This window comes from Canis aureus, chromosome 1 (genome assembly GCF_053574225.1).
Source record: "Canis aureus isolate CA01 chromosome 1, VMU_Caureus_v.1.0, whole genome shotgun sequence".
In the NCBI taxonomy this organism is placed as follows: Eukaryota; Metazoa; Chordata; class Mammalia; order Carnivora; family Canidae; genus Canis; species Canis aureus.
In genome coordinates, this window is record NC_135611.1 from 43,540,215 (window position 1) to 43,565,826 (window position 25,612).

At 35.7% G+C, this 25,612-nt stretch overlaps 1 long non-coding RNA gene across 1 annotated transcript in view; it reads right to left on the reverse strand.

Annotated features, from left to right (window-relative positions):
* Window positions 1-424: 424 nt before the first annotated feature.
* The window catches only part of LOC144313818 (uncharacterized), a 91,918-nt gene continuing 66,730 nt past the window's right edge, over window positions 425-25,612 (reverse strand). Inside the window, exon 3 of the long non-coding RNA XR_013379435.1 lies at window positions 425-667. This is a non-coding gene — a long non-coding RNA (uncharacterized LOC144313818). The remainder of the gene's footprint in view (window positions 668-25,612) is intronic.

A 25,612-nucleotide genomic window follows, 5' to 3' on the forward strand; every position in this document is an offset into this window, starting at 1 on the left:
AAGGTAAAGTTTCATTCTTGTCCAGACTTTTCCTAAAGCAAAAATCATCTTCTCCAACCTCCAAATTTCAAGGACTTTAAAATGGTTTTTGCTAGTCAGAAAAGACATATCCAGAACTCTAGAACTTTGTGTTACTTCTCCTTCTCATGAATATTTTGAGGATCACTTAATCAGTAGCCCCATTTATTCTACTTTAAAAAAATGCATTGTAACAAAAATAAAACCCTAAACTCTGTACCGTTTATTTCTATTTTCTAACAATACAAATTCATCATATTTGGGACTCTACTTAGCCTGGAAAATCCTAGTGTTCAATAAAAAGTAAGGAAAAAGAAACTATTTCTTTGTAAATTGTGATACCTCTTTTTATTAATTCTTTTCACAAAGTAAAAAGATTAATACAATAATTGAGTTCTGTTTTGAATTCAAAATGATACAATTTATTCAACATGAGACACAATTTAGCCAAGAAAAGACAAATGAACCTTGACACGAAAGAACCCCATACATATTAATAATGATAATGATGGTGGTTAACACTTGCTGGATTGGGCACTTGCTGGGCAACAGGCAGTGTTCTGGGCACTTGGCACATGTTGATTCACTGGATCCCTCAGTAGTCCGTGAGGTGGATATTAATCATGTCCTCATTATTGTAGTGGGGAAACTAAAGAAAGAAATTTCAGTCACTTACCAGGTCTGTCCAGCTGGTAAGTAATAGAGACAATACACTGGGAGAAAAAAACATTAATGAAAAGTATTTACATGTGATCCTGAGCTGTGGATATTTTTTAATTGCACAATGTACTCAAAATTATGGGTGATAATAATTCATTACAGTAATTATGTTATAAAATAAAATGCTTTTAAATTATATAAAATTAAAATGTTAAATAACACATAATATGTGTATTAAAATGATGGAAGGAAAATAAATATATTTACAATAAATAATGTTTAGAGTCTACATGATTAGTATGGTGGATAAGTACTAAATCTTTCTCCTTACAGTCAGGGTAAAGCCTGTTTTTTGAGACTTTGGTTGGTACAAACCCATTTGATTCAGGAGAAACAATTTAAAACAGACCCTTAGAAATTGTTCTCCACTCATAGTAGGTAACCAACTCCTGACTCGAAGTTATAAATCTGACACTAACCCCTCAATTTGTTGTTCTCATAGTCCCAAAGTATGAGAGCTTGAAGTGGCATGTCTGCCAGAGATGGCTGCATAATGCTCCTGAGAGGAGAATGGAGGTCCATGAAGCTGAGACAAAGGTGCAAGAAGCCTAGAGAGTCAGAGTAAGGGGGAAGGAGAGGGGACCAGGTTAGATGAGGCTGAGTAGCTAAAGAGACTGAGAGGGAGAAGCTAGAAAGGGAGGAACATGTTGGAACCACAGAAGAGCAATTTGGCTGATGTACCAGATGATGAGCTCATGGAAGCTGGATTTTTTCCTCCTTTCTCAACTTGAACTTCTCCAAACAGTGATGATAGTTAGGGAGCTGAAACTAGTGAAAAGGCAGAGAAAAGAGTACATGGCTGGGGTTTTTTTTCCCTCAAAGGGAAAGATTAAAGGAATGTACCATGTTGAATGCTTAGAGGTTAATTTTGAAAAAAAGTTTAAGCTCAGGACAAGGATCAAGGTGTAATCAGTGATATAATATTTAAAAGGGTGCCAAAAATCTCAGTAATCAAGATAAATAATATTTTAATGCAATATTTTAAAAAATTAAAATTAATGAAAAAATCTGATAAGATATCAAAATTCAGGCTGTTTTACACACCACATTAGTTTCAGCCCAGGGCCAGAGAGTCCGAGGGTTGATAATGGTGTAAAAACAGATTGGGCAACACAGAAACTTATATAGTCAAATTTTATTAAATCATGGAGTCATTACTGACTTTTCCATTTGGTTCAAATATAAAAGGATATTTTGATAAACGTAGATAGGGACATATATTTTTCCTTTTGTTTGGGGCTCCAATATAGCTCAGCAACACTGTTCCAGCCTCAAGATATTTGTTGGATAAGGCGAAATTCCAAAGGGAAGGCCAGTAGGCTGAATACTTAAAGATGCTAGTAAAAGAGGCTGAGCATAGGGGCCACTCCCTAAACTGCATTTAAAAATTAACAGGGAAAAAAAATTGACAGGGTGACTATGGAGAGGAATTTAGAACTAGGTAAAATGAATTTAACCTGATGTCCTCATTTTGCAAGATGATTTTATTTGCTACAGACACTAACCAAAGAGCAAGAGATTTGAAAGAATTTGAGAAACGACCTTGGAAAAAGATACATAGGAAAAGCTATTGAGTAAAAGTTATTCCCTAGGAAGTAAAATGCATATAAATAATTAACATACCCAGGACATTGACACTTGAAAGTTTAAGTGGGCTCGAAAAGAAGACAATACAAATGAATTAAATGAAGAAATTCTGCACAACTCATGCAGTGATGTTATTGCTCATATAGTATACAGATTAGAAATTCAAAATAGAGAAATGGAACTGGATCAATGTCTCTAAAATGATCAATAATAAATTAATATTTATTCCTGAATCAATATCACTGAGGTTGGACAGTACTTCATTATAAGAAAATGTATCTATTGTTATCTTCAGAACTTGGAATTTTACATTTTCATCTGTTTTGAGTTAAAAGTTTTTGCAGATACTTTTTAAAGATTTAGTATTTATTTAAAAATTTTTATTATAGTATGGTTGACACACACTGTTACATTAGTTTCAGGTATGCAACATAGTGATGCTAGCTACCATCACCATACAACTCTATTATAATACCATTAACTCTATTCCCTATGCTGTACCTTTCATCCTCATAACTTCTACATTCCATAACCAGTGTTTACACATGTCTCTCCAGAGGTCTCTACAGCAGAGACTTTGATAGGGATCCTGACTCTTAGTTCCTGGTCAGGTAAGTAATGCTTTTGATATCCATTAGTGTCTTTCCACAGCTTGGTTGCAAATATGAAAAGTTGTTCCAGGATCACAGTAGACTTAATTGAAGATAATAAGAAATGTTTGTAATTAGATGAAAGGCCCCTGACTTCATTGGGTGCAACCTTTGTTAATCAGCAGTTTCCTGTGTACAAATGGCTTGGAAATTGGAAATTATTCAGGAAATTGCTCAAAAATGACAGAATGGCTTCATATTTTAATGTCAAGTAGTTTAAATAATTGTGCTGGAGAATACAAAACCCAGAGGTCAGTTCTGAATTGCACAATTGAGTTATATATTTCAGTGTCTAAAGTCTATTCTACTAGAAGAGGCTGAGAATCTAATCACATACCTAGGAAGACAAAATTAAAAAATAATCTGATAGAGAAAGCACCTGGTTACAAAAAATGATTCGATCTGCAAAGGGGAGTAGATATACCATAAAAGATATAATCTTCACATTCTATATGGAGGTTCTATTTCAAAGACAAAATAGCCTATGAATGTGGAGTACAGACAAGGTTATCAAAAATTCTGGAAAAGTCTGAGTCAGCATTTCTGAATTTAGTATGGTAAACCTCAGGTACATTCTTGACCATGACAACTGGAGTTACCCAGACATGATTTTTTCAACTTTTAAGTGATCAGACACAGACTTGTCTTGAATTGCTTGCTTGCTTGCTTGATTGATTGATTGATTGATTGATTGATTGATTAGAGACACACAGAGAGAAGTAGAGACACAGACAGAGAGGGAAGCAGGCTCCCCATGGGAGCCTGATGTAGAACTCCATCCAAGGACTCTGAGATGACAACCTGAACCAAAGACAGATGCTCAACCACTGAGCCACCCAGGTGCCCTAAAATGCTCGATTATAAACTGAAGATTTTCTCTAACTTTAGGTCGGTCCCATTTGTTCATTTTAATATAGGTTCATTTATTGCAAGAGAATTCTTTCATATAAGTCATGAGGTACATTATAAACACAGAGAATGTGAGACAACCAGAAAGAATTAGAATTCTTGGTTCAAGAAATAAGATAATCCTATACTATACTCTATGAGAAAGGTGTTACATACAGGGTATCCTTACTCAGTTTGCACCATCAATGTTCAGCCCCCATGTAAAATAGTGGACATTTAGATAGAATTATACTTGGTGTTAGAAGATCAGTGGTAAGACATTTAAACCTGACCTCCACTCAGAGTTCATGTCTGGTGCCTGTTGCATCTTCTTCTTTTGGGAGAAGAAAGTAGAAATTTTAGAGGACAGAAAGACTGATTAATGACCCCAAAATGTGTTGGAGACAGCAGAGTAAAAATAGACAAGTGGGACTACATGAAACTAAAAACCTTCTGCACAACAAAGGTAACCATCAACAAAACGAAAAGACATTCTACCAAATGGGAGAAAATATTTGCAAATCATATACATTGATAAGGAGCTAACATCTGAAATATATAAGAACTCATGCAACTCAATAGTAAAAAAAACAAAAATCCAATTAGAAAGTGGGCAGAGGGGATCCCTGGGTGGCTCAGCGGTTTGGCGCCTGCCTTTGGACCAGAGCATGATCCTGGCGTCCCGGGATCGAGTCCCACATCGGGCTCCCTGCTTGGAGCCTGCTTCTCCCTCTGCCTGTGTCTCTGCCTCTGTGTGTGTGTGTGTGTGTGTGTGTGTGTGTGTGTCTTGTGAATAAATAAATAAAATATTAAAAAAAGAAAGCGGGCAGAGGGTCAGAATAGAAAATTTTCAAAGAAGACATACAGATGTCCTTTCATGAAATACGAAAAGATGCTTAATATTGTTAATCATCAGGAAAATGCAAATCAAAACCACAAAGAGATATCACCTCACATCTGTTAGGATAGCTATTATTAAAAGACAAGAAATAACAAGTGTTGGCAAGGATGTGGAGAAAAGGGAACCTTTGTACACTGTTGGTAGAAATGTAAACTAGTGCCATCACTGTGGTAAACAGTATGGAGGGTCTTAAAAAAACTAAGAATGGAACTTCCACACGATCTGGCAATACCACTTCTGGGTATTTATTCAAGAAAAATGAAAAGACTAATTCAAAAAGATATAATTACCTACATGTTCAATGCAACATTATTCACAGTAGCCAGGGCATGGAAATAGTGTTAAATGTCCACCAGTGGATGAATGGAAGAAGAAATGTGGTATATATAATGGATTATTCAACCACAGAAAATAATGAAATCTTGCCACTTGTGGCAACATGGATGGACCTTGAGGGTATTATGGTTAGTGAAGTAAGTCAGGCAGCATGCTCTCACTTATATGTATAATCTAAAAACAAAAACAAAAACAAAAATCCCCAAAACCCCACCAAGCCAAGCTCATAGATGCAGAGAACAGATTGGTAGTTGCCAGAAGTAAGGAGTAGGGTTGAGGGAGCAAAATGAGGTCAAAAGGTACAAGTTAACAGCTATAAACAAAATAAGCCATGGGGATATAATGTATAGCATGGTGACTATAGTTAATAGTACAGTATTGCATATTTGAAAGTTGCTAAGAGAGTAGATCTTAAAAGTACTCATCACCAAAAACAAAAAAATTTATGGCTATTTATGGTGATGCATGTTAATTAAACTTAGTGGTGTCATCATCTCATAATACAAATATCAAATCATTATGTTGTACACCTGAAACTAATACAATGTTATATGTCAGTTTTACCTCAATTTTAAAATGTATCGGAATATAGTAGCTTTAACACATGAATAATCTTTTTTTTTTAAGATTTTATTTATTCATGAGAGACACAGAGAGAGAAAGAGAGAGGCAGAGATACAGGCAGAGGGAGAAGCAGACTCCATGCAAGGAGACCGACGTGGGACTCGATCCCAGGTCTCCAGGATCATGCCCTGGGCTGAAGGTTGCGCTAAACCACTGAGCCACCCGGGCTGCCCACACATGGATAATCTTATAAATATCTCTTAATTTTGTTTTTTTCGTGACCTAATCAAAGAACTGCCAGAATCCTGAGGCTGATAGTGCTCACTGAGATTGGTTTCCAAATTCACCTATTCTCATATTTTCAGAATTCCACTGAATATGCTTTTGTGTCTGAGGGTCTTGCTGAAATGCTTTCACCATGGATAACACAAAAGCCGTTTAGGTGGGTGGGGTCTGTAAACAGAAATCATTGATGGATTTGATCAAGCAAATTTAGGGTATAGAAACTGGAGAAAGCTAAGTAGAGGGAAAAAATCTGTAGCTACCAAAGAAGAAATGTCTAATCTGAGAGGGAGAGGTGTAGACATGAAAAGGCCAGAGGTCGATAAGACAATGAAAGTCACACACTCAAAGGTGACCCATTCCAGTCATGCCTAAATCTTCAGTAAGAAATATCAATCTCATGTGCTTGTTGGCCATATCTAGGCCTCGCATCACTGGCCATCAGGAAAATACAAATCAAAACCACAATGAGATACCACCTCACACCAGTGAGAATGGGGAAAATTAACAAGACAGGAAACAACAAATGTTGGAGAGGATGTGGAGAAAGGGGAACCCTCCTGCACTGTTGGTGGGAATGTGAACTGGTGCAGCCACTCTGGAAAACTGTGTGGAGGTTCCTCAAAGAGTTAAAAATAGATCTGCCCTATGACCCAGCAATTGCACTGTTGGGGATTTACCCCAAAGATTCAGATGCAATGAAATGCCGGGACACCTGCACCCCAATGTTTCTAGCAGCAATGTCCACAATAGCCAAACTGTGGAAGGAGCCTCGGTGTCCATCGAAAGATGAATGGATAAAGAAGATGTGGTTTATGTATACAGTGGAATATTCCTCAGCCATTAGAGACGACAAATACCCACCATTTGCCTCGACGTGGATGGAACTGGAGAGTATTATGCTGAGTGAAATAAGTCAATCAGAAAAGAACAAACATTATACAGTCTCACTCATTTTATATTTGGGGAATATAAAAAATAGTGAAAGGGAATAAAGGGGAAAGGAGAAAAAATGAGTGGGAAATATCAGAGAGGGGGACAGAACATGAGAGACACCTAACTCTGGGAAACGAACAAGAGGTGGTGGAAAGGGAGGTGGGTGAGGGGTGGGGGTGACTGGGTGACGGGCACTGAAGGGGGCACTTGATGGGATGAGCACTGGGTGTTATGCTATATGTTGGCAAATTGAACTCCAATAAAAAGAAATTTAAAAAAATATCAATCTCACAAAAGGCCTACTATGTGTTGATTTCTTATGGAAAAATGTGAAAGACTAAGACCTATGTCTGGGCTGATATTAACAAAATAATATCTATAAATCAAGGAATCTGGCACAGAAGAAAGGGCTTTGAAATCCTAAAGGATATCTGAAGATATCTGACGTTGAAAGAGACAAGAGGGCTCCTACTAACTTCCGGTTTACAAAAGAAATTACAGCTGTGTACACGATTTTATGCATTTGTTAAATCAAGACAACAAGCCCTAAATTAAGTTGCTTATTCTAAGCTCCACATCACCAACCAAGACAAGAGAATTTCTCCTATCCTAGAAGTGGAGTTTTAGTCTAATCAGGAATCCCCCTGATCCTGCCTTCCCCTAGAGGAAAGTAACCCTATAATAACCACTTTTTGCCTAATATAACTTCTTTGTTCCTGCTCCCTTTTGCCTATAAAAGTCTTTCATTTTGTGCAGTTCCTTAGAGCTCCTTCCTGTCTACTAGATGGGATGCTGCCCAATTCGTGAATCATTGAAAAAAAAAAAAAACAATAAAATCTTACAATTTACTTAGCTGCATTTGTTTTTTAACAGCTTAAAAAATTTAAATCACCTCTATTTGTAAGAGTTATGAAAGAAACATGAAGTAGCAAATTTATAAGTTAATCTTTCTTACTCTGTTCTTCTAACTTCTGGAAGCATTGTAAGTAAGCGCAGCTGTCACTTTCCCTCTTCCCCAGACTGATACATTTAAAAGCAACCTATTACCATCAATGAGATTATATGTTGTATTATAAGTGTCATCTGGGCTATTAAAATAAAATTGGTGTAGATAATATAGGACCTGAAAATAACATACCCATGGAAAAGGGCAGCCCTTATCTTAGTTCGGTTTGGTTTTGGTTTTACTAATCACCTCCAGGAACATCTTTACCATGTAATCCCAATGTCAGTTTAAGGCTGCAACAGGGAGAACTACAGTGTTTGGCAAATGAAACTTCCCAGGGTAGAAGAATGAAAGCTTACTGTTATAAGAATGTCTTTCTTTTAGATATAGAAAATGTTTTTCCCTTCCAGTTGTTTTTTTGACCAGAGGGAAGAGTACATCAAGGAAACTGGCCAGCTGACTCTCAGCCCTTCCTGCAACAATCTTCACCCCTTCAGCTTTTATTTCAGACGACTCCATTTCTTGCCTGAGGAACTCATCTGGACCTTGAGTTTAGACCTCTTAGGTCAATCTTCAAGTTTCTCTCTGTGATTCACTATCACATTTTTGCTTCAATGCTTCTCTATCTCCAGATTAAAAAAGAAAGAATTCTTCAGGGTTCTGTCTTAATCAGCTCTTATTCCATCTGCCTTTGGTTTTTCTTGGCTTTCATCTATTCATTCCCTTCTGCCTATTTATCAATATTTTAATAGCTGAGGAATATTATTCAACTCAGTGGTTGCTTATTTGGTTGTAAGTTTATACCGCATATATTTTGTATTTGCCAAGTCATTTTATCTCAAACATATTATAGCTAATGAAGTTTTTCCTTCATATATTCTGACCAGAATTTCTTTCATATATTATTAGTTTAATTTCTTTCATATATTATTAGTTTAATTTTAGAAAAATATAATTTTATGCTTTGTCAGAATCAGAGATACGCTTTTGAAATCAGACATAATTTGCACATCCTGGGAGGAGACCAGAATCAGGGAAGTGTAGATTGTTCATCATGATAGATGTTAAGGAACTTGGGGAACGTGGCCAACCATGATTCACAGACAGACATTTTAGTCCTGTAAAATTCAGGTTGGCCTGACAGAAATTCCGAAAGTGGAATGTTTGTTTTCTTCTCTTTATCTTTGGCCTGAAGAGGGGGAGTAGAAGGTAGAGTGAAATAAAGGTACTATATCCACTTCCATATATGCTTTCTTCATTTTGACATTTATACATTTTGTGGAGTGGAGGGCACTTATGTTATTTATTTTAAGATTTTATTTATTTATTTATTTATTTATTTATTTATTTATTGACACAGAGAGAGCTTGAGCAAGTACAAGAAAGCAGGGGAAATAGCAGAGGGAGAGGGAGAAGAAGGCTCCCCACAGAGCAGGGAGCCTGATGTGTGGCTAGATCCCAAACTGTGCCCCACTCCTCCGATTGTGACCTGAGCCAAAGGCACTCAACTAACTGAGCCACTCAGGTGCCCCTGGAGGGTACTTATAATGTAATCATCTAAATTGGAGCTAGGCTGACATCATGTAGAACCTAAAGTATTCTTATACGAGTAGGTCCTAAACACACAATTAAGACAGTAAGATCATAGTTATGTACTATGAATTATAACCATTGCTCACAGAATTTTATTATAAAGTTCTATAAATGTGAACACATGGTCAACCTTATAATCTCCAAGAAATAATGACAACTATCTCAGCAGAGGTAACAGGAGGCTGTAATGTGATCAGATGGATAAAGGACATTTACCATCGAATATGGCATTGTCCAGGTGAAATTAAAGTGATCAAGCAGGGAAAGAATCTATTTAATAAACATAATGGTATGAAAGAAGCAGAAATTTCCTCTAATTTGTAGGGAGTCTGCATAAATTTTAAAGGTCATTTTTTTCTTATTTTACAAAAAAAAGAGATATCCATATAGAGAAGATGAAACCAGTCTCTACCTCATACAATGCACAAAAATTAATATGAAATAGTTATGGGTTTAAGTGTATAATCAAAAACAAAAATCTTTCAAAAAGAGAATATGAGAAAATCCTTGTAAACGTGGAGTAGCCAATTTTTTCTTAGATAGAACCAACAAAGAGAAAAAAAAAGTTCTTCAAAAGCCAGAATCATAAAAGAAAATTAACCAAAGATAATTTTGACTATATCAATATTAAAATTTTTGTTCTTCTAAGAATACCATTAGTGAAACAGGAAACAAAAAGCAGACTGGAACAAAATGTATGAAATGCATGTATCAGACACTAGGCTTATGTCAGAACATAGGAAGACCACTTATAACTGAAAAATAAGAAGGCAAAAAAAGTTTATAATGGGCAAAGAAAGGGTTTGACTTCCAGACTGGCAAAGTAAGGACCTCTGAAAATCTGTTTCTCCATAAAAACAGTGAGAGCACTGGTAAATATTGTAAAAAATCAACTTTCAAGACTTTGAAAATTAACCAAATGTTTGCAACAGTCGGAGGAGGATTTATTCAAAAAGTGGCTAAATCTTGGTAAGAACAGAGAACTTTATGGCTTTTTAACTTGCCCTCATCCAGTTCCATCCCCTAGTTTGCAATAGCCCTGAAAACTTATGCATAGGTTAACTGGATATTGATCTCTTTCCTTGGAGAAAATATATAAGGAACTTTTACAAAATATGCTTCAAAATTGGAAAGGTATGCCTGTGGGAGATGGGTAAGAGGAAGATAGGTTTCTTCCTTGATACTGTCTGTTCTTGTATAAGAATAAACAATAAATCTCAGATAAAACAAAAAGTATATATTTGATATTCTCCAAAGAAGTTTGAAGCAAAAACTCAACTGAAATTTTGTAGGTAAATCATGAACTTGGAGTGATATCACTAAGCCTTTCAGAACAAATACGAGTCACAATTCACAATTAAAATTAGCATATTTCTTTTAAAAATTGCAGTAACTGCAAAAATCAAGTTTAGCAGCCCCTGGAGTAGACAAATGGCTTTGAAGCTCTTTTCAAGTCCCATCCCTGGAGAATCATCAGTATTTGACCTGTCTGGTAGTTTCTAAGAAACACCCACTGGTACAGCTTGCCTTTATTTGGCCTGATTCAGAGTCAGACATCAGCTAGTGTGGACAGCCTTTCCCACTTTGAACATTTTCCAAAACAATCAGTAGCAATTGTTTCATATCACAGCAGTCTGGAGTGGTCACAAAAGTTCAGACAAAAAGCCAAAAAACTTAAAAGGAAAAGTTGAAATGAAATATTTATAGAGAGTTTTGAAAATCTCTAAATATTTTTGGGTGTTTATTGGTCACATGCATGTGCAGGGATGTGCACAGACTCAGAAAAAGACCTAATTTCTTTGAGGCTCTGCACAAGCAGGACTTGAAGGCTGAGGCAGAGGGTAAGCTGCTTGTCAGTGGAATAAAGACATGCATGCCCCAACACAGACATGCAGAACCCCTCTAAATGCTGGGAGTGTTACTGGTTCCAGGCAGTTGAAGAAATGCTTGTATAATTAACTGACCACTGTGTTAACTGAGGAGAGGTTTCAGTGGCTGCAAATAACAAAAAATGTATACAGAATTTGTTAGAAAAGTCACTACATAGACATCAACAACAAACCTTGGGAAGGGAAGAAATATGATTTTCAGAGTTGCCACATTATATTATTTAAAAGACCAGTTTTTGCCAAAAAAAAAAATCATGAGACATGCCAAAAAAAAAAACAGGAAAATATGACTCCTACACAAGGAAAAAAGCTGTCATTTAGAAACTGCCCTTAAGGAAGACCAGACAATGGATTTATTAGGTGAAATTTTAAAATTAGCTCTTATAAATATGTTTGAAGAAGTAAAGTAAACCATCACTAAATAACTAGAGGAAGTATGAAATTAATGTCTCACTAGAGAATATCAATAAAGAGACAGAAACTGTTAAAAGGAACCAAGTAGAAATTTTGGAATTGAAAAGTATAACAGAAATAAGAAATTCACTAGAGGCTCTTAACAACTGATTTGAGCTGGCACAAGAAATCAGCCAACTTGAACATAGGTCAATCAAAATTATTCAGTCTGAGTAATATAAGGAAAAAGAAGGAGGAAAAAATGAACAAAGCCTTAGAGACCTGTAGCACATCAAGTAGACCAACATAGCACATCAGGGGAATACCAAAAGGAGGGGAAGAAGGGGCACAAAGTATATTTGAAGATAAAATGGTGAAAAGCTTGCCAAATGCAATGAAAAAAATTAATCTACACATGTGAAAAGCTTAACAAATTCCAAGTAAGATAAACTCAGAGTTAAACATCTAAACACATTATAATCAAACTGTCAAAGACAAAAAGAGAATATTGAAAGCAGCTAGAGAAAAGCAGTTTGTTACATACAAGAGATCCTCAGTAAGATTAACAGCTGATTTTCTAGCAGAAAACAGGGAATCTATAAGGCAGTGAACTAACATATTCAAAAGTCTGAATGAAATAGGCCGCCACCCAAGAATTCTACATCTAGCAAACCTTACATACTGAAAGAGAAAAATTAGGCATACACAGACAAACCAAAATGGGGAATTTGTTGCTAGCAGAGCTGCCCTATGGGAAATACTAGAAGGAATCATGGAAGCTAAAATGAAAGGACAATAAATCAAACCCACATAATGTAAGAAAGGTAAAAGTAACTATACAGGAAAATATAAATGACAGTAAGCATGCATGTTTATATCTCTTTTCTTGTCCAACTGATTTAAAAGACAATTGCATAAAGCAATAATTCTAAGATTACGTTGATGTGCTTATAATGTATAAGATATAATTTTTATGACAATAATAGCATGAAGAAAGCAGAAGAGAACTATGTTATATAGGAGCAGAGTTTGTATATACAAAATGGAAATTTATTTGGTATTAATCTGAACCAGACTGCTATAAATCAAAATGTTCATTGCAAACACTCCAGGGCAAACACTAAGAAAAGAAACTTTAAAATACAATAAAAAGAACTATAAGAAAATTAAAATGGCATATTAAAAGATATCTAATCTACTAAACACAAAAGATAAGATAATGAAGGAATAGAGGAAGAAAAAATTTTAGATACTGAGGTAGGCAAAACAATGTCCTCCTAATGCCCATAGTCTTTGAATATGTTATGTAACATAAGGGATGGAGAAATTATGATTGCAAGTGGAATTAAGGTCAATAATCAGCTGGCCTTTAAATAAGAAAATCATCCTATCCAGTGGACCAAATACAATCACAAGAATCATTAAAAGGTGGGAGAAAGAGGCAGAAGAATCAGGAAAGCATACATGATGACAGTAGCAGAAGACAGAGGGATTCAATGTGAAAAGGACTCTGATGGCCATTGCTGGCTTTGAAGACAGAAGCCATGAGCCAAAAAATATGAACAGCCTATAGAAGAAGGAAAAGGCAAGGAATGGATTATTCTAGATAGCCTCCAAATAGAATTCATCCCTGACAAAGGGCTGAGTTTTAGCTCTGCAAGACTCATTTCATATTACTGATCCATAGACTGTAGGTTAATAAATTTGTGTTATTTTAAGCCACCAAAGTTTGTGGCAATTTCTTTCAATAGTAATAGGCTACCAATTAAGAAATGTAGAAACTAGAAAAATACTAAGTTCTCATATCAGTAATTAAATTAAATAACAACACAACAAAATAGTTGCAAACGTCAATATCCTATTTTCAATAATGAGCGAAACATCTAGATAGGAGATCACCACAAAATAGAGGATTTGAATGATACTATAAACCAAGAACACCAGGGTGCCTGAGTGGTTCAGTCAGTTAAACATCTGCCTTCAGCTTAGGTCATGATCCTGGGTCCTTGGATCAAGCCCCTCAGCACTCCCTGCTCAGCAGGGAGTCTGCTTCTCTCTCTCCCTCTACGCCTTACCCATCTTGTGTTCTCTCTCTCAAATAAATAAATAAATAAATAAATAAATAAATAAATAAATATTTATAGATAGATAGATAAAATTAAAAACAACAACAAGGAGACCTAACAGATATGCACAGAATATTCCACTCAACTATAGCAGAATGCACATTCTTCTTAAAAACCCATGAGATATCCTCCAGGATAGGCTATATGGCAGACCATTTAAAAAGTTTCAGTGAATCTATAGAGATTGAAATCAAACAAAATGTATTTTCTGTTCATAAGGAAGTTCAATTACAAAGAAATCAGTAATTAATAGGTTCCTGAACAACAATGGGTAAAACAGAAGATAAATTATTAAATACTTTGAGTTGAATGAAAACAAGAAAACAACATACCAAAACTTATGGGATGTAATAAATGCAGTGCTGGAGGGAAATTTACAGAAGTAAATTGATAACCTAAACTTCCATATTAAGAAACTAAATAAAGAGCAAGCAGAGGAAGGAAATAATAAAAATTAAAGGAGAAATAAATAAACTAGTTACAAATTATTGTCCCAATATTCATCCAGCCTCCTAGCATTTTTAGCGTTATTTGAACCACCTGCTATGCTCCTACACCAGGACTTTATGCTTTCTCCTGCTTCTGCCTATAACATTCTTCCTACAAAGATGTCCATGACTTGCTTCCTCATCTCCTCCAGGTCTTTACTCAACAGTTCCCAACTAAGTGAAACACCTTTTCTTCCTATTTAAAATTGCAGTCCATTTCCCTGCATTTCTTACCCCTCTCTGGTTTATTTTTCTTTATATTGCCACCTCTGACTAAGATAGCAGGTATATTTTCTTATTTATTCTGTTCAGTCTACTACTGACTCTTCCAAATAGAATGTAAGGTTTATACAAACTAGGTACTATATCCTCAACACCTAAAACAGTGCATTGTAAGCACTCAATGAATTGTTGATGAATGAATAAATGCATATATACATACAGTAGGGAACATAAATGAACTAGAGCTACATGTGTCTACATGCATCAATATCTCCAACAAAATGTTGAGTGAGAAGATAGTGTCCAAAAATACATACAGAATAAAACATTTATATACAGTTTATAAATAGGGAAATAATACCATATATCACTATGGATACATATATAAATATTAAATGCAAAGGAATGAAAAGCAAATTCAGAACAGTGGTTACATCTGGGTATGTAACTCTGTAACAATACAGAGTGATGTATTATTTAAAAAGGCACATTGCTAACTTCAGAAATATTGATAGAAGATTTTATTTCTTAAGTTTGTTAAATCATGGGTATAAATTCTATTGTCTGTACATTGTTTTGCATGCCTTACATGTTTAGCAACTTTTTTTTAACTTGAATTATTCCAAGGAAAAATTAGTCACATATTTTTTTGCCCTATCATGGTCATTAGGCTATATTTTCTTAGTCTGACTAAATATTGATTTTAAGTAGGTATCCTTTCTAATGATAAAGTTTCTACATGGCTTATTTCCTCATTAAAAATTGTATTATCATCTTATGTTAGTCATTTATTAATAGGTACCTTTTATAATTGTATTAGGTACCCTGAAGGGATTCCCATATTTGGTGAGGACAGAATCATAACTATATAATTAGTCAAGAAATTATTTAAGAGTTCCATGGAAGCTTTAAGCCTACAAATTGGGCACCAAATATCCCTCTTAATAGTAGTTTGCATGTGATAACATCCATCTGAAAGAGGGAAGATTTGCTTCACTTCTAAAAATAATTTAATACAGAAACATGTGTATACATGTATTAGAGAGATTACAGAAAGTCTTTAAAGTAGAGCTGACCTTTAGCTAAATTCTAAGGCAGGGAGCATTTCTCTTCAGTGCTCCATCTCTTTCTGTTCTACATGACTTCCTTCCCACTTGGCAAATTCTTTTCCAAACTTTTGGCTGACCCTACACTTCATAATTTATAAGATTTCCCTTTCAATCTTTCAAAATTCAAGAGATAAGAGTAGGACTCCTCCATAGGAAAACAGAAAAGAAGGATCCAAATATAAACTTGAATCTCACTCTGGGCCCTGACCTTTATCATATTTCAGCAACATCATCACTTATAACCCTACTTTCTCTGCACTTAGTAAATTCTATATTTCTGGCACAATGCATATCATTTGGGCTTTCCTTCCTTTGCAGCTGTTTGAATGTCTCATCCTCATTCTTTATTCTACTCCATCAGAGTTGATGTGCATGGGCATAAAAAAAAAAAAAAAAGGTCAGGAATATTTCTCATCAAAGAAACCAAGGATAAAGCAGAGAATTCTCATGAAGGCAGTTTTGGGAATGAGAGGAGTATAAGATAAAACCAATGGGGGCACCTGGGTGGCTCAGTCAATTAAGAGTCTGCCTTCCATTTAGGTTATAATCTCAGGGTCCTGGGATTAAGCTCCACGTGGGAGGCCCATTTAGTAGGTAGGAGAGAGTCATTTTGTAGGTATAGAGGGCCTTCCCTGGCACTCTGAAATCAAAGCCATAAAAAGGATGATTATTCATTTGTTTACTTGTTCATTCCTTTATCCCCAACTGGAATCCTAAGTCATATCTAGGAATGTTTGTTCCAGAGTTCAGACATTCTGAGTACCATGTCAAAGAAAGGAGCCAGGGAGGTGACCGAGAAGGAGCCACAGCAGCAGCAAGAACAGCAGCAAAAGAGGAAAACGAGGAGAATGGAATCTCAGAAGCTGAGAGAGTCACAAAGGACAGAGGCAGATTAGGGTGTCAATGCTGAAAGTTAAATAAAATTACAACAAAACAGTACTCATTGGATTTGGTGACATGGAAACAATTCTTCGTCTTAGAGAAAAGCTTCTGTAAATGTTTTTGGTCAGAAGCCAATCTGCAGTGAATCAAGGAGTGCATGGATATGTTAGAGAAGGCAGTCTAGATGCAGACCTACTGTTTCTAGTGCCTTGACTATCAACAGGAGAGATCTTTAATGGTATTTTGGGTGCTCCTTGCTTCCCAGACCCAGAGCCAGATCAGCTTTGGCAACCTTTCATGTCTGGGTATGGATAAAAAGTTGTTAGATTTTAAATATATATTTTATAAATTTATATATTTTATAAATATATATAAATATACTTTTTAATAATATATATTAAATAGTATTTAAAATATATATTAATATATATATTAAAAAGTTTTTTAAAAGATTTATTTATTTTAAAGAGAGTAGTTTGGACAGAGGGAGAGAGAGACAGAATCTCAAGCAGACTCCCCACTGAGCATGGAACCCTCACAACCCTGAGATCATGACCTGAGCCAAAACCAAGAGTCAGACTCCCAACCAACTGAACCACTCAGGCACCCCCCAAAAAAGTTTTTTAAATATAAAATTTCCTTTTAGCTAAATTTCAAATTTCTTTATTGTAAGGAAACATTTTAGAAAGCAATAATTATTTTATTTACCTTTGTATTCTGATTTTGTAAATTAAGAGCAAATATTTCTAGATACAGTTTATTAAAACATGATCATCTTTTCTCTTTACTTCATTCTCAAATGTCAGTTGATTTTAAATGGTTCCAAAGAAAGAGCAGATTATTTCTTCCTACGAACCTTTATTTTTCTATGTCATGAAGGATCAGGCAACAGGAACACAACACAATGTGAGGACATATAGCATTTTATGAGATGAATTCCAAAGCAGCATAAAATAAAATTATCAGTGAGTAATGAAATAGAAACAGAGAAATATGGATCTGTAGTTGCTGTTCAGAGATGCAGAAATCAAATCATCACAATTTGAGCGAAACAAATAAATCTTAATGAGTCATCTAGCATCCCCTCGAGATTTCATTACATAAATATTTAAAAGCAGGTAACTTCAGCATCTCTATATCAGTTTTTTTTTTTTTTCTGGCCTAAAGTGTTGGGAGAATCTAATACCTGTTCTTTTCCCGCCTAAAGTATAGGAAGATTATAACATAGGTTTATAATGCCGGTTGAGGAGCAGATAACATCTTCTGAGGGTAAACTCTTAAAGGATAGAGATTATTTCTTTACATATATATCCAGCACATGCAAGTCCCAGAAAAGTACACAGTAAATACACTGTGAAAACATCTTTATAAGCTTGTCCTGATTTTCCATGTCTACCTTTCTTAAAATACTGTGTGATTCTTTGAGATTATTTTACAGCCCAAATATTTTATTTCCTCATAATGTACTAAATCTATACACAACTAAATCTAACTTGAGTAAATGGGTTACATTAGTTATTTGTAATGTGTAGTGAAATTCTGAGCTAACTGTTTTGAAAATGATTCTAATTTTTTTTACTTGCAGATGTTAGATCTTTTGGTGGAAAACACATGATTATGTTGGAAGCAGGAACTCCTGCTGACACACTAATAATGAGGAACCAGGTGAGAGGAACAGAACAACAGGAATTGATAAAGCACCAGGAGAAGAGCCAGATGAGAAGGAGAAAACAAGATATTGATAAAACCCAGGACTTGAACAGGATCAGAAACAGGAGAAAGGATTAGCCTTTGCAAAGAGGTGGGTATTCTCTGAGAGAAGGAAGAAAAGATGTGTTCATGGACATCCAGTTTTGAGAAGGACAGGTAAGAGCCATTACTTGTAAATAATGAATTTGTTAACATCCTTATAGGCCACTGTCAAAAAGAGGCCATAGTGGTAGAATTGACGGGTTTGAAAAAAAAAAAAATAAGGCAAGTTTAGAGAACATGCTTTATATAATGCAACAGACTCCTGGAGAAAAGTTTTCCAGCAGTAGAAAAGGTCCAGCCAAGCTTGCAAAGCGGGGCTCAAACCATTCAGGATAGTGTTGTGATTTGAACCACTAGTTCTTATAAATGTACTCAAATGCTGAAACAGAAACCCCAACCCCAGTTTAGGGATTACCAAGTTGCTTGTAGTAAAATGGACTTAAATGTGAACTTTTGGCTTCATGTAATTTATGTGAACCCACTGCAGGTATTCGGTGCATAGGCCTGGAATGAGTGAAGGAACAAATGAATGAATAAATATATGCATTACATATGTTATATTCTCTCTCAGAGTTCACAGTCAAGAAAATCCAAAATGGCCTATTATTTTGGCTTTTTGTTGGGAATGGCTGCATAGAAAGATATGCCAACATTTTCAGAATTGGTGGCCATTTGAAGAGAAATAGTCACTATTTCTTTTTTTTTTTTTTAATAGTCACTATTTCTTAATGGGAGAATTCTAGATATGTATGGTTGTAATTTTGGAAATTACTAAAAGCTTTGTTGCAGTTCGAACTTCTCTCCTTCTGGACTCAATTTTCTTATCCAAGAAAGACAGCTAATAACAGTAGTCATTTGTGCTATTTCCAGGTACGATTCTAAGTATTTCACTTAGAGTATTTCATGTAATTTTTACAATAACCCTAAAAGGTAGGTATTACATTTACCTCTATTTTATAGGTGAGAAAATTAAGGGATAGAACAGTTAAGAAAGTCAAATTCACTTGTCAGAAAAAATAAAGGTGCCAGATGGTTTCAAACCCAAATCATCTGACTTTCAAGCCTACATACCTAAGAACTATGGTAAATAGCTTTTTACATACTTAAAATAGTCTCTTTGGAATTCTGAAATTTATAAGTTCATTGGAGTATAAAACTTAGTTATCAAGAAGAATTTATAAGAAGTCTTCAATATCTACAACATTTAGAAAAAAAAAAACTAACTTCTCAAGGGGTAAAAGTAAAAAGAAATACACTTGAATGGGTTTAGAAGCAAGTGACATCATGGCTTCCTGTGAGGAATCTTTCTTGCTTTGCAAATCTGGAATGCACAGAGCCCAGGAATGAGAAGATATGCCAAGGTATCCTCAAACTCAGAGCATAAACTTCACACAAGCTTTTGCAATATGATTTCCCCCGTGTTACAGTGATATATAAAAATTATCTTTTTATTGGAACATTAAACTAGTATATCTTTGAATTACAATGTGAGATCAACAAACCTTTTTCCACCCTTCTGCAGATCTTACTCTGTGTCCCCAGCCTTCCAAGAATGAGTTTCTTCTACTATTAAAAGTATACTATTGAAAAATTTGAGGGATCCCTGGGTGGCTCAGTGGTTTGGTGCCTGCCTTCGGCCCGGGGCCTGATCCTGGAGACCCTGAATCGAGTCCCACATCGAGCTCCCTGCATGGGGCCTGCTTCTCCCTCTGCCTGTGTCTCTGCCTCTCTCTCTCTCTCTCTCTCTCTGTGTCTCTCATGAATAAATAAATAAAATATTAAAAAAAGAAAAATTTGAAAAGCACTGTTCAAGGGCAATAAGTACGTGTAGCAAACCTATCTAGGAATTAAAGATAAAATTATTCTATCTTTAGGAAAAAGTTTTAGGAGCCACAAAGAATTTTAAAACATAGAAGCTGTAGTTTCTTCATCACTGCTTCTTGGTGGCTAGAATTATCCATGAGCTGGAAGGGCTTCAGTGTGCATTATAGGGAAGAGAGTGCACAGTCCAGATCATTGTAATAATTAATTTGCCATCGCTACTCTGTACTGAGAATACAAGTGCAGATAGAGAGCCTGAGACGTAATTGCTGACAAATATGCTGTGTGTATTGAAAACCAGAAAATTTGCAGCTGCCGCCCAGACTTCCCCATTGTGCAGATTGACAATGAGCCACAAAAGGGACATGAGGTAAATAAATGTAGGGTGTATGCTGCAAGCCATTTTGATGAAATATCTGGGGGACAATTTAATATGAAATATCAGCTGGTAGAAGGGAGCAGCTGCCTATTTCGAGGGATGACTCAAGCTAAAAACTTTAGCTCCTATTTTATAATGAAAGATTGCCAATATATAAACCTTCATTTGAGGAAGGGTGGGGAAAGTGCTGGATTTGCATGTGTAATTGGTATCCATGCAAACTTGCAAATATATGAAGCAACAGTTTTTCTGAATCTTGTCAGAAGTCAAAACTTATTTCGAACTCCAGTATGCAGAAACTTCCTTAGGTGACTCATCTTTATTCCTAAATCTTTCTTATACATAGCTTAGACTCTCAGAGACAGAAATTTCAATATTTCTTATGTAGACCATTTTAATCCTCAGGTTCCAGCCTCACATGAACCTCAGTTGTAGAATGACCAGATATTTCCAATTCCTGTACTTTCTGAGATGTTTGCAGCACAAATTAACTTGCTTCTGGGCTCTAGCCACTACAAGGTTAGCTTGAAGCTTTCTGAGGCTTTTGGAGTTGATTACTTTCCAGCTTCTAAAATCTTGTTGCTTTTACCTCCTCTTCTGGTCTTTTTGTTTCTGTGGGTGAAAGCCCTTATAAATATATCTGTCCATTTGATCCACCAATGTTACCTAGAAGTTCTGCTAATTTTAATGGAAAATATTTGAACAAGATAAATCTGTTATAAATGTTGAAATTCCAAATATTTGGGCAGTAACAAAGGAGGGAATTTGAAGACTACATATCTTCTTGGAGTTCATCAAATTCCACTGTATCTAAGTGGAAATAAAATCATCCAGTTGTTTTTTATAAATCTCGGATTCCTGTGCGATGTGAGGTTTATAGAGTTGCCTGTTCTTTCCACGTTGGGATTTTTCAACCCCTTTGAAAATTCATTCCTCTCTGAATTTTGCCTCTGTGACTCTTTCCTATTGAGCATATGGCTGGCAAGACTGCCGATTGGCCCAGTACTCAGGCCCAACCACACTGACATCTGGGAAGTCCAGAGGGCTATGTGTCTGCTGCTGCCTGCGGAGCTGGCTAAGCATGCTGTGTCTGAGGACACCAAGGTTGTCCCCAAGTACACCAGCTCCACTGACCCAAGCCTAACATTAATAAAGAGAAAGAAGAAAGAGAGAGAGAGAGAAAAGAAAGAGAGAAAGAAAGAAAGAAAGAAAGAAAGAAAGAAAGAAAGAAAGAAAGAAAAGAAAGAAAAGAAAAGAAAGAAAAAAGAAAAGAAAAGAAAAAAAGAAAAGAAAAGAAAAAAAGAAAAGAAAAGAAAAGAAAAGAAAAGAAAAGAAAAGAAAAGAAAAGAAAAGAAAAGAAAAAAGAAAAGAAAAGAAAAGAAAAGAAAGGTAGGTGTGGGGGGCAGAGAAAGAATCTTAAGTAGGCTCCATGACCAGCACAGAGCCCAACGCAGGGCTGATCTCAAGACCCTGAGATCATGACCTGAGCTGAAATTAAGAGTCAGACACTTAACCAACTGAGCCACCAAGTGCTCCCGGTCATTGTCACTTCTAAATCAAGTGTGTTCACAGCGGCCCTGGTAACTGAGATACTTGGACTGTCACCCATTGTCTTCTTACAGCCTTTCCTCTATGAAGTGCAAGCTCTCTTCCAACCTTCAATCCTCCCTCCCTTTCTCCTGCTCCTCTCTCCTTCCCTTTTTCCTTCCTTCTATGCCTCCTTCTCTCTCTTTCTGTATTTCTTTCTTTCTATCAAATTGATATGAACCATATTCTGTTGTGCTATTTTGTTCCTTTTTCTACCAAAACATTTTCCATTCCCATCAACACTTCAGTGAGAATACTATTTTAATAACTAATATTTGACCATTTAAACTTTACACAATCCTTTTATTTCACACATTCCTTTTAAACCAGGCATGTTTTCTCCCTCATTGCTTCTTCCTGCCTCCCTGACAAGGATGGTTCTTCGCTCTTCAAGTGTACACTTTCACTCTGATTCCATAGTCCCTAAATTTCTCCTTCTCTTGGTCTTAATCTTCTTTCTACTCTTTGATCACACAGTCTCTACAATACCTGACCTTTGCCTAATAATCTTAGGTATCTTCTCATCAATTAAAAAAACCAACTCAAAAACCCTTTGACTTTGCTTTCGCCTCAGACCATTGCTCTAAGTCTTTTCTCACTCTTGACACATACCTAATCTCATTTTCTGTTCACCCCAACTATTCTTTTAGACAGCATTTGCTGTCTTCACTCAATTTAAATTGAACTCAAAGGCAGCCAAAAACTTCCTAGTAGGTCCAAGAGCCTGAACCTGGCCAGTGATCATTCGTCTTCCTCAGCATCCTTCAAAATACTGGAACGTTGGCTCCATGGCTTGTCTTCCTAGCTCTCTGGCTGCCCCTTACCACCTTTACATCTTCTTCTCTACTAATTCCCATTTTAATTTTTATTCCATTCGGCTTACAATTAGCTTTTTTCTGTGGCAACCAAGTAAAATGCCATGGGAATTTCTATCCTCCCATCTGGGCCTAGTGCTCTGTTTACTATTATTTTCTACCTGGTACCGATTATAGTTAGAATGAGAAGTGGGTATCTGTATAAGTTGACTGATGCATATCTATAGTTAAATACCTTTCAATTTCATAAAACTGATCTATCTACATGTCTGTATATCTATATCTATATTTATATCTGTTTATCTCTCTATCAAGAGAGAGAAAAGCAGCCTGAAGCTAGTAAATATAACTAAGAAAAAAAGAAAATTGATGAGAATCAAAGGGATTATTCACCACAAAATTTTAAATGTATGGAGAAAGAAGGGCATGAATAAGATTTAAATTTTAAAATTCTTTAAAAAATAGATTCCAAGACATTTTTATGTAATATACAAATGAAATAGTTATTGAACCCCTTATTAAGGCATAGATTCGTGAAAGTCTATCTAAAGATAAAATTCATTTAAAATAAAATAAGAAGTTTGGAGTCAAGTAAAGTTTATGAGATAAATTAGATTTCTCTTAAGTTTGTTCTAACAGACAAAATAGGCTTTTTTTTTTATTTTTTTTTTATTGGTGTTCAATTTACTAACATACAGAATAACCCCCAGTGCCCGTCACACATTCACTCCCACCCCCCGCCCTCCTCCCCTTCCAACACCCCTAGTTCGTTTCCCAGAGTTAGCAGTCTTTACGTTCTGTCTCCCTTTCTGATATTTCTCACACATTTCTTCCCCCTTCCCTTCTATTCCTTTTCACCATTATTTATATTCCCCAAATGAATGAGAACATATAATGTTTGTCCTTCTCCGACTGGCTTAATTCAATAGCTAGTTGAGTCTGTATAATTGAGTGGGTGGAGTAAATGGCAACTAGGTTCTAGGTAAAATCTGCCTCACCATCCCCTGTAATGACATCTGCCTACAAATTAAGTTTTGTGGCCATAAAATAAGGAATGTAGTTGAAAGGCTTATGCCCAGATGCTTCTGACTTGTAAGTAAAAGTATGAGTACTTATGTCTTAAAAGGTTGCCTTAGAAAGGAGAGCAAAAATTGTTTAGAGTGTAGGGTCTGGCCTAAAGAGTTAGTATGTAGAGTGTGGCCTTCAGGGAAGATTAACTGTTCTTGTTCTCAAGGATTTATGTTTTCTTTGATCTTTTAGCAAATCTCTTTGGAAAAATATATTAAAAAACATCCAGTAGCCCTTTGCCATTACAATTTCTTGCCATTCCTTTTTCTTGAAAAAAGTTACTTGTGTCTTCATATATTGAAGCATATAATTCATCCCAGTAAGTACATATAACAAAGCCTATACACCAGGCAACATAACTTAAAAGAACATTAAGAGAAAAACCTTGTTCCAGGAGTTGAAATAGTATTAAATTTATCATAAATATGTATTTACTTCAAAGCAAGTTGAAGACAAATACCCGAATCTGTCCAATTCTAATTTTTAATGCTCACTATGCACCAGCTAATGCTCATGAATGCTCAAACCTACTCTTCTTTTTAGATCCAAGACCTGTCCTGGGCAGGGAAAAAAGATGGAGGATGGGGAAACATCTCAGGAGCTGTGATGGGTGACCTGGCATCAGAGCACACTAACTGCTACTTCAGACCTGACCTTGTGCTTCATAGCTGATCCCTCAGTTTGATGTCCTGTACCTAAGCAGATGTCTCTTGTCTCCTAGAGGGGAATTGTCATGCTAGTTAATTCATTTGTTGACTCACTCAATAAACATTTGTAGTACTTAATATGTGCAGGATACTAAGCTATTTGCTATAGTAGAAAGGTGAACAGGTGTCTAATTGACAGAAGCCTAAATAAGTAATTCAAACTTCTTAGATGACCTTACACTTTTCTGGCATTCTCTACTACCAGACCCACTATATCCTGCCTAGGTGATTCTCATCCCAAACTTTTATGTCTTCTGCAAAGCAGACCCTTCCTATGTCTTAAAGCCCTTTAATGATGGGTGTCAGTAGAAATTGGAGCCAAATTGAATATATATTCTTTCATTGACTAGTTATTCCCTGTGAATATATGACCTTTTGGAAGGAATTAAAATCTAAGAAACTAATAACAGGAGTAATGACTTCATGAATGAGGTTGTCTAAGAGACAAGAATAACCCATCAAAGCAGTAAAGATAGCCAAACATGGCTTTTGTTTCATTTTCTTTTTTGTTTTTAATTTTAGTTCCTGGTACCTGGTTTTCCTTCCTCTTATGTAGATTCCCCATGTCTTCATATGTTTAATTACTAACCACAGCATGTCCACTCAAGTATGCCAACTTCCTGGGCAAGACACAAATTTGAAGCTTTTTCCCACCTTGTTTCTTTTAATACCTATTATATGGCACCATAGGAAAAACTTTACTCTGTCAATGTTAGGCTTGTTACTTCTTTAAATTTACTTGGTTGATATATTGCAATATTTTTTCTGACAAATATAAGTATTGCAAATTCAGAGAAAAATTGAAAATTAACAAAATTTGGAGGGAAATTACCATTCTACTTAATTTCCCTATGAACTCATAAATACTATTGAAATTTTGATACATTTGCTTTTAAGCCTTAAAAAGTAGGATTTTTTAAGACAAATACATGGTCATTTTATATGTTATTTAG